Source organism: Coffea arabica, chromosome 7e (genome assembly GCF_036785885.1).
Source record: "Coffea arabica cultivar ET-39 chromosome 7e, Coffea Arabica ET-39 HiFi, whole genome shotgun sequence".
Classification (NCBI taxonomy): Eukaryota; Viridiplantae; Streptophyta; class Magnoliopsida; order Gentianales; family Rubiaceae; genus Coffea; species Coffea arabica.
In genome coordinates, this window is record NC_092323.1 from 29,548,868 (window position 1) to 29,558,351 (window position 9,484).

Genomic DNA, 9,484 nt, shown 5'->3' on the forward strand with positions numbered 1-9,484 from the left:
GCCCCAACCTAAGTTTCAACCACTTTTTAGTCTAAATTATTACATGACTCATATGCAATAATTGTTTTATACAAAAATGTCAACTTTTACTTTTTTTTAGCGACAAAAATAAATATAAATTGACAAAAATGAATATGGTATCAAGTTAGATATTGCTTGTTTAAATGCAAAAATGAATATTAATTTGATCATTTGTTTAATTATAAATGGGGTATAACTTTTTTGCCTATAAAAAAATGAACTTTTCTTTTTGCCATGATAAAAGCTACTTTTATTTTAACTATCTATAACTACCCATGACTATTTTTACTTTTAACTATTTAAGTATATCTTTTCAACATAACTACCCATAAATATCATAACTACTAATATAAAATTATTTTATGAAAAATATTTAAAAGATTAAAATGTGTTTTGATAATAAAACAATTATTTAAAATATATGATCATAAATATTATATATTTTTTGATTGCACACACATTGGATGTGCATGAGCACTAGTTATAATTGAATTCCAAATCTCGCTCCTAGTGATAATGCAATTGTTTCAAATAGTGAATATCTTCCCTACTAAATAATTAGATTGTGCTAAACTAGATCCTAAGTCTATTAGCTTCCACGGTAGATGTCAAGTTATGCTCCCACGGTAGCGGTGCAATAATTTCTGCACGTCACATGACCTTTGTCAGGCGCCTAAGAATGGCTGAGAAAGGCCCCTGGCCTTTTTTTTTGTTGATCGCCTATCCCCAGCCGTGCCCAGTCAGCACGGTAGGGGACAGGCTGATAAAAAAAAAAAATTGCACTGCTGACTGTATTGAAACTTTTACAGAGGTCAGAGAATTTATTCTACTGCCGTGCTGACTCAGCACGGTAGGTATAGTTTGAAAAATATAGTGTGTCAAAGCTATATTTGACGGATGTTTTTTTTTATGCCTATATTTTAAGCAATTAGCCTTTGGTTTAATATTATTTGATTTGAGTAGTAGGAGTATTTGATCTTGCACTTCGAGTTGGAGCTGCCACTGGTGAAGCGCAAGACATCACTCGGGTACTTATTAAGGTCAGTCAAACTCAAGCTCAGTTGTTAATTCCCACTTACTCCATTCTGTTGCTCTTCGCAGAATAAAAATTTAACCAATAAAAGCAGCAAAAATAGAGTCAGGTCGGAAGAGGAAGAAGAATTCGGCTCCAAATCCATCAACGGATCGGTCAGAAAAGCACAAGAAGAAGACGATAATGTCCTCGTCCTCATCTTCCGCAAATAGCGTTAGGGCTTCCCACATATTGATAAAGCACGAAGGATGTGACGACCCCACCTCCCCCTAAGGCGTACCACAGGGTTCGGCGGACCGCCTGCCCAGTTCTCGCCAGGACTCACTCACTCGTACCTCACGCATTCATCCAAAGGGAAAAAGAAAAAAAAAATAACATCGCAATTCAACTTAAAATATACATCGATCCACAAATCAAGATACAAAACTGCTATACACCCAAAATATTTCAAAGGACATACAAGCCAAGTACAAGTCATTCTAATCGAGTGATAGCGCGAGTACAAGTCAAAAGTCAAAACATCTAGTCTATGCTAGTCTGTACACATCTCACGCCATGCTCGTACCCCCTGTAAGGAAAACAAATGACGTGGAATGAGCTAAAAACCCAGTGAGGTTCGAAATAGCAAATCGACCATTGTTTACAAGTACAAGTGTCAATATAGCAAAGTAATGAGCATGAAAAGTTCACAAAAGTGGGCAATAATACTTCAAGCAGCAAATCGCAAAATGAGCGAGTGTAAAGTTTTTTTTCTTTTAAAACGAAACAATAATCCAATAAAAAATAATCATTCCAAAGTATAAGGATACGGATGGCTCTCAGAAGCCAAATTCCCATTGCATCACCAGAGCTTGATCAAGTAATAGTTGACACTCCGTCAACCTTCAAGTAAGTAACCAATCCATTAGAGCACCACTTACACTACTCTCCGTCCACCATTGACACCCCCTACTAGGCCCAAAATCCTCAATAAAGATTGATGGTAATACTCGAGTACACCGATTAGTCGAGGAGATAACACTCCACTCGACATCACTAACTACCCATGGTTCGTTATCTAATCGACCAAGCCCTTGCCGGCTCGACTCGATTAACTAGCCAGTGGGGTTTGGGTCCCCAGGAAAGTCGATGAGATAACGCTCCAATCGACTGAATCAAGATAAAAGTACGGAGACGGGAATGAGAGGCACCTCCCACTCGGATTGAGTGTGGTACATACTGCCGCTCCGCACTAACAACTCAAGTACAAGTATATCAAATCAATTGCAACAATAAACAAGTATATATCATATTAGGGCAAGTGCGATAAAGTATACTCTTGCCCGATCAACAAATTACATATCATTAAATCACATTGGTCAAGTATTGAAAACAAGTGTCCAGTTCAATCAGGTATTTGGAAGCACTCACCAAAAGTCTAGTGCCTCTCAAAAATCATGTTCCGGTCCAACTCCTTGGTTGGAGTCCAAATCTGCGATAAAATATCATTTACTAGTGTAAAACTCTCTAGAGTTCGAAACTTAGGAGTTTCGCTTCAAGAAAATCAAGTAAATGCAACTCATGTAAGTAGTATTCAAGATACTTATCAAATCCCAAAAAATTCATGCTCGCTCGTTTAGTTTCGATAAGGAAGCGGTTAAAACTTTAGAGTTTCCATTGGAGTCGAAAGAACGAGGAAAACATATTTCAAGTAGTCGTTATTTCCATTTTCTCAAGGGTACAAGCTCGGCCAAGTTCTAACTTATATACCTCGATAACAGAAGACGCAAATATCCTAGATGGTTCACGTGGTATTCGCTCTCAAGCCTTACTCGAGGCCCAAGTAGGTCTACCTAGTCCTCGAGCGTAAATTTGGGTAGCACGCCCTTTGTATTTACCTATTTTCTAGCCATTTATGGCTTCATTCTTTTCCTCAATCAATCCCAAAGTCACACACAAAATCATCTCATTTCAATAGCCATTCCATAGGCTCAAAGTCATACAAGTATAAAATCAAGCTAGGAACATGTGCGGAAATGAAGTTTGAGTCATAAAACAAAAGACAGATTTGCCGTCACTTAGCGTAACGGGCACAACCGAAGGTACACTTATTGGATTGGGGTGAAATTTATACCGTTTCGAAGCTAAGATAAAGGCCTACAACTTTGATGAAGACCACTCAGTCCAGTTCGTGGTGTGTCCAGGTCAAAATTTCAAATTACAGAACCAGAATCTCACATTTGGGCTAGTTAACTGCACTATGCATAAACGACAATAACTCAAGCTACCGAAGTCCGATTAAGGTGTTTTCAGGGGTGTTGAAAAGCTAAGACATAAAACTAAAACTTCTGTATTTTGGCCAAATGGTAATTCAGTATGGATCAGGGTGAACAGATGCGGTCAGATTGGTGAAATGTCAAAACTGTCCCTAACGTTCTACCTATGGCAGTCAGGGGTATTTTTATATTTTCACATGATACAGTACTCGGATTGAGCTGAAACTTTACAGAAAACTATAAAATATCATTCTCTACAACTTTCATGTTTTGTGCTAAGCCTAATTCGGCCTCTAACATGGTGAAATAGAACCGGGCAGAACCAAGCAGCGAAGAGTTCTAATTCTGGAATTCAATGAATTTAAGGTGCAAACTTCATATTTCTAGCTTGAACCACTACCTCAACCTCCTATACAAGATTATATACACCATATGCCACCTAAAAAACAGCAAATACAGTTAACCAACTCAACCCTAACTCAAGAACATGCACCATATCCATCCAAACCACTAAAATAGCTATCATTTGGCACAAATATGCATTGTTACCCAACCTTAACCAAATTTAAGTAAGAGATAAGGAGAAGACAGCCATGTACCTGCCAAAAACTCCCTTGTAGGTGTGAAACCAAACACTTTCTTCCCAAACTTTTACCACACACAACTACCTAAGCACTCAAATGAAGGTTTAATCGGTTTGGATTCAGTGATTTTGCTCAAATGAAGGTGATTCAAGGTGAAACTTGGTGGTTGCTCACTTGGTTTCTTTCTCTCCTTTTCTCCTCTCTAAGTCATGGTTCTGATGTGCAGAAATGGAGGCTAAAATGAAGCTTCAAGAAGGTTAAGATGATAGGATTTTAATTTGGTCAAAGTTGGACAAGTGTCACCTTGTGATTGGAAGTCAATTTTTTTCTTTTCTCTCTTGGTTTTAGTCCACAATTTCGGCTGCCTTAAGAAGATATTTAGGTCTGATTTTGATCAATTAATAACAAGGAGATTAAGGTAATAAAGTAGTGGTCAAGTGGTGCACTCAATCGGTAATGAACGGTACACATCGGTTCAACCCGATTTTTTTCTTATTTCGCACGTACTAGGGTTTTTCACTTATAATTTACTATCTTATGGTTATTACTTCTAATCACACACTTTTTCTTATCTAAAACTCATTCTTAATCACCAAATTTAATGCACACTCCGTACCGAATAATCATACTACGAAAAGACGTAAAAACCTTAGTTTACACTAACGATGAATGAAAAGGGAAAACTCTTAATTATATTGTTTATTCTAACCCTTGGGGATGTAAATGAGTAGTATAGCTATTATAAGGTAATGGATTTCAAATAAAAGGGGATTTTAAGAAAATTGTGAGGGATTTTACAACTCCATAGACTAAAATTAGGGTTTTGAGTAAAATCTGAGGGATTTAAGAAAAATTTGTTAGTCACAAGTAAAACTAGGATTTTGAGTACAAGGAGGGTTTCTAGTCTTTAAAACAAAATAATGTCTTAAAACCAAAAATAAAATAGCCGTAATATCCTCTTTGAGGCTAAACAAAACATTAGCCTAAATATCGAGGTATCACAAAGGATCCCGGCGCAATGCTTTCTGGAAAGATCCAGAAGCCAAATCATCAGTAACACCACTCGCGACGCTGCCGTTTCTCAGCTCATAGCTCTCCGCCAAGACATCATCTCCGGCAAGGCTAAGTTCGAGGACATTCCCGCTTGTTACTCCGATTACAGCTCTGCTAAGCACAGAGGAGACCTCGGTATTTATCCCCTTTTGTTTTAATTTTGATTTAGTTTTTCTTTCTAATTTACTTTCTTCCATTTATTTCAAGTGTTGTGCTTATGTAATTTAACCATTCAATTTTTTTTAACTTTTATTTTAAGGTGTTTTTCATTAATTTTGTCTGTGATTCTAGCTCTTAAATTTGTTATAAAGATGCTTATGTGTTAGTGGAGGCTGGTAATTTTGGTTCTTTTTTGAGATAAGTCTCTGCCTTCCCCCCCCCCCCAACAAAAAAAAAAATTTGTTTGTCAAACAGATATATGGAATTGTATCAGCAATTACTTATTTGTTTCTGCATTTTAAGGATCGAGTATTTTGGATTCTGATTGAGGACATCGAGCTCACCGGAATATGTATTAGAATTTATTGATTTTTACATGGATTAGGAGCAAGAAAATATTGGAAAAGTAGCTCCATTGCCATTGTGTTTCAAAAAGATTACCAGAATTAGTATGATAGTAATACCAATATAATCTTCATCCATGAAAAAATACTACTTCGACTGAACTTACGTTCTTAGCAATTGTTTTTTCTCATTATTTTTCTGGAATGGTATTAGTCGATAATTCCATGATAATGTGCATGCTTTTCTTGAGCTCTTTAGTTGTGGGTATTGCCTCTTCAATTAGACGAACTTTTGTTGATTTGTACTGCTTAAGCAATGTGGAAACTAATTGGCATAGTCATTTTAAACTAATAGAATTATTTGAGATGGTTTTAATTGGATAATTCCATGTCATACTTGAACAGGATGTCCTCTTCAGTTTGTTCTATGCAATCTTAGTGATAGCATGAGGCTTGTATCATTGCACGAGTAAAGATGATTATGACCATCCTAAGTGCAGAATGCCAACCAATAATTAGCTGTGTCACTTAATGACTTTTGGATCAAATTAAAGTTTTCTGGAATTTCGGTTGGTTAGAGCGTAAGATAGAGTATATATGCTGAGAATTCATTTTACATGATGAATATCACTATTCACCATGCCCTACGTCATGCTACTCAACCTCATCAGCGACATTTTATGATCACTAGTATGAAAAACATAATTTTTAAGGTCTCAAAGGCCAAATATTATCCTATACCAAATTGGGCTGCATAACATGGATTTGATGATCTCCCTTGCATAATATACGAGCTTTGACGCTCTTAAGATTACAATCATATTCTGGAATGATCACCTCCTTATAGGTGGCACAACGCCCCTGCCAAGTGGAGCTCCACGACCAGCAGCCTGAGCCTGCATACACGGATGGCACAGTCAGGCAAACTTCACCCCACAAAACTTAATTTGTAACCCCATATATTTCTCCAAGCTAATCATTTTACATACTCCGTAAAACTACATTCTCTTTGTTTTATAGTATTTGTTAAATCCTAGTTCTATAGTGGCCATCCAACATTGCTTTTTTCTTGACAAGAGATCATAATGCATTTTAGAGCTTACAGTGCAGATATGGAGTGTCATTCCTAACTTTTAGATTTAAATAAATGATCTAGGAGCATAAGATGCAAAAGTCACGAAATAGATCTTACCCTGGCTCTCATGGCAACAGCACGTCCCCGTCTAACGCCAAGTGTTGAACCCTTGCCCTTCAAAAGATAATATCAAAAGTGTAAGCAAAGCTGTGATGGTCACAAATACACTCTAATACACATGGGCAAACTGGGAAAGCACCTTGATTCTAGCTTCTAGACGTTTGAACATTGGAGCATTCTTAAGCATATCTGGAATCACCATAAACCTGATAAAAATTTGTTTTACCCGTAATCAGAACTCAGAAAGCAGTTGAGAGAATCAGAAAATATTTTATATTACAGTTTTTGTACCTGACTTTGCTGCCTTGAATGAAAACATGCTCAAGTTGTGATACCTTGCCATCCTATAAAGATACAGACCAAAATTAGTCTTCCACAAGACTAAAAAAAGCCAAAAGGGCACAACATAACATCTTAATCCAATGAAACTCTCTCTAATAGGCAGTAAAAAACAACTGAAGTCTTGAAGCTAATTTTCTTCAGTTCAGAGGTTCAAAAAAGAAGATATCAGGATTGAGGCGACTGAAGATGTAAATTATACCAGTGCTTCAAAGATCCATGAAAGGATAAGAGATTGTTCAGAAGCTATCAACAATTCAAAAAGAGATCTTACATTCTGTAGCCATTGATGTGGAAGAAATTATATGGCACTGGAAATAATTGTTAATGAATGTCAAAAATGACAGGTCCAATTTCAATGAAATTATCAAGGAAGGAATACTCTTAAAACCAGCTGTTAGTTAAAATAAGTACGATAAATGAGCATCCACAGGTCAAAAAGTTCCTTACAACCCCAACCCCAGGTAGTCCGACACACTGTGAACTCTAAAGCATGTGTGCAGAAGACACTTAATTTGTTGTAAAATCTGAGACGTGCATCTGACACCTAAAGGACACGTCATAAAATAAGATGCTTAAATCTACAATAAAAACACATATTAAGGACCTAACCCACAACCCAAAAAAAAACACATATTAAAGAACGGTTTTGCATGTAAGATCAAAGAATTTAAAAAAAGAAAATACACGACCTGGAATTTAGTTGGATAGAATTCTGTTATATGAGAACATATTGCCAATAATAGTTTTAAAATACTTTTGCCACAAATATGAAATTCTTACTAGGAAAACCTGTATAAATCATTTATGACCACAAATACAACTGACTGTCCTCGTGTTCTGAATAGCATTCACCACCCAACCCATGTTACCTCCTTAAAGAGTGAATAGATTTCAGTTCCAATTTACTAACATCCCATAGTTTCAATTTTCCTGCCACAGAAAATCATCATAGGCTTCCGCCCATCATGCATTGGAATCAAAGTGAAAGAAAAAGGCATTAAGAAGCTCGAAAGCAGCATAAAGACACCAGAAAAAGAAAAGCACTTTCATAATTCTTAATTGTGAAGACTTGCAAATTCCTTATATTTTTCTTAAAAATGCCCTTTTATTTGGGAATTATTCATTTATTATGGCCCTACTACACAATCACCCAATAATAAGTGTAAATGAATATAGAAGTAAGGGTTTCGTTGTTTGTTTTCAAGTTAGAGCGAATTAGGGTTTTCACGTTTTTCCGTAGTGTGACTATTCGGTACGGAGTGAGGATCAAATTTGGTAGGTAAGAGTGACTTTTGGATGAGAAAATATTATATGATTTGAAGTGATAATAATAAGTTAGTGATTAGAAGGTAAAAACCCTAGTATACGTGATTTAAGAAAAAACGGCTCGAACCGACGGGTATCGATCATTACCGATTGAACCCACCACTTGACCACCACTTCCCTACCACCATATACCCTTGATATTTTTTAAAAATATATCCCTCATCCTCAGCCATATAGCCGAAATATGTGGGCCAAAATGCAAGGAAAAGAAAGTAAAATTTGGATGGTTTTGGTGGTGACAAGTGTTGGTCATCTATGGTCCCTTGACCAACCCTTTTGTCTTGCCTTCTTATCTCTCATTTCAGCTCATTTCCCTCATTTTTTCTTTCTGTTTTGGCTGAGAGCAAGGAGAGGCAAAAGAGTGAGGAGAGTTTTCAATCTTCTACCTTGAATCCAACCTTTTGAGTGCAAACAAGAAAAACTAAACCGATTAATCACTAGTTTGGAAGCTTGGGAAGCTTAAGGAACCAAAAATTTCAAGGAGAGGTGAAGGATCATTCTTGCAAGCTCTTTTCTTGAGGTATAATGGCTGATCAACCTTTCTTTCTCCATTAATCATGATTAAGTTGGGTATTAATGTTAGTATTGTGCTTGTGATGCTTGTTCCAAGTGATTTTGATGATTATATGGATGACTTTTGAGTTAGGGTTTCTTGTGGGTTAGGTGTTGTATGATGTATACATCTGGTATATAATCTTGTAAAGGAGATGGTAGTGGTAGTTTCAAGGTAAAAATGTGAATTATAGCCTGAATATAGCAAAATTCCAGATTTCTGGAAATTGTAGCTTCAGTTCTGCCTGATTCCATTTCATCATCTTAGAAGCCGAATTAGCCTTAGCACAAAACATGAAAGTTGTATAGAATGACATTTTATGGTGTCCTACAAAAGTTCAACTCAATCAGAGCAACGTAGCCAGTGAAAAGATGAAAATACCCTGACTGCCCTAGGAGTAAAATCAACGGACAGTTTTGACAGTACACTAAGTTGGTTGCGTTTGTTCACCTGGATACGTACTGAACTAGCTTTTAACCAAAACATGAAAGTTTTAGTAATTTATCTTAGGTTTTCAACGCCTCCAAGAACGTCTCAAACGGACTTTGGTAGCTTGAGATATGGCCATTTTAAGGTTGTACAGTTAACTGGTCTACCAGTAGGAGTTTGGCTCTGTGAA

The 9,484-nt window shown here is 36.6% G+C and overlaps 1 long non-coding RNA gene across 1 annotated transcript; it reads right to left on the bottom strand.

Moving 5' to 3' along the window:
* Window positions 1-6,154: 6,154 nt before the first annotated feature.
* On the bottom strand, window positions 6,155-6,872 carry LOC113697301 (uncharacterized). Its single transcript, XR_011818448.1, has 3 exons — window positions 6,784-6,872; window positions 6,642-6,698; window positions 6,155-6,345 (listed from the first exon to the last, which is right to left on the bottom strand). It is a non-coding gene; the product is annotated as an uncharacterized lncRNA (long non-coding RNA).
* Window positions 6,873-9,484: the final 2,612 nt, after the last annotated feature.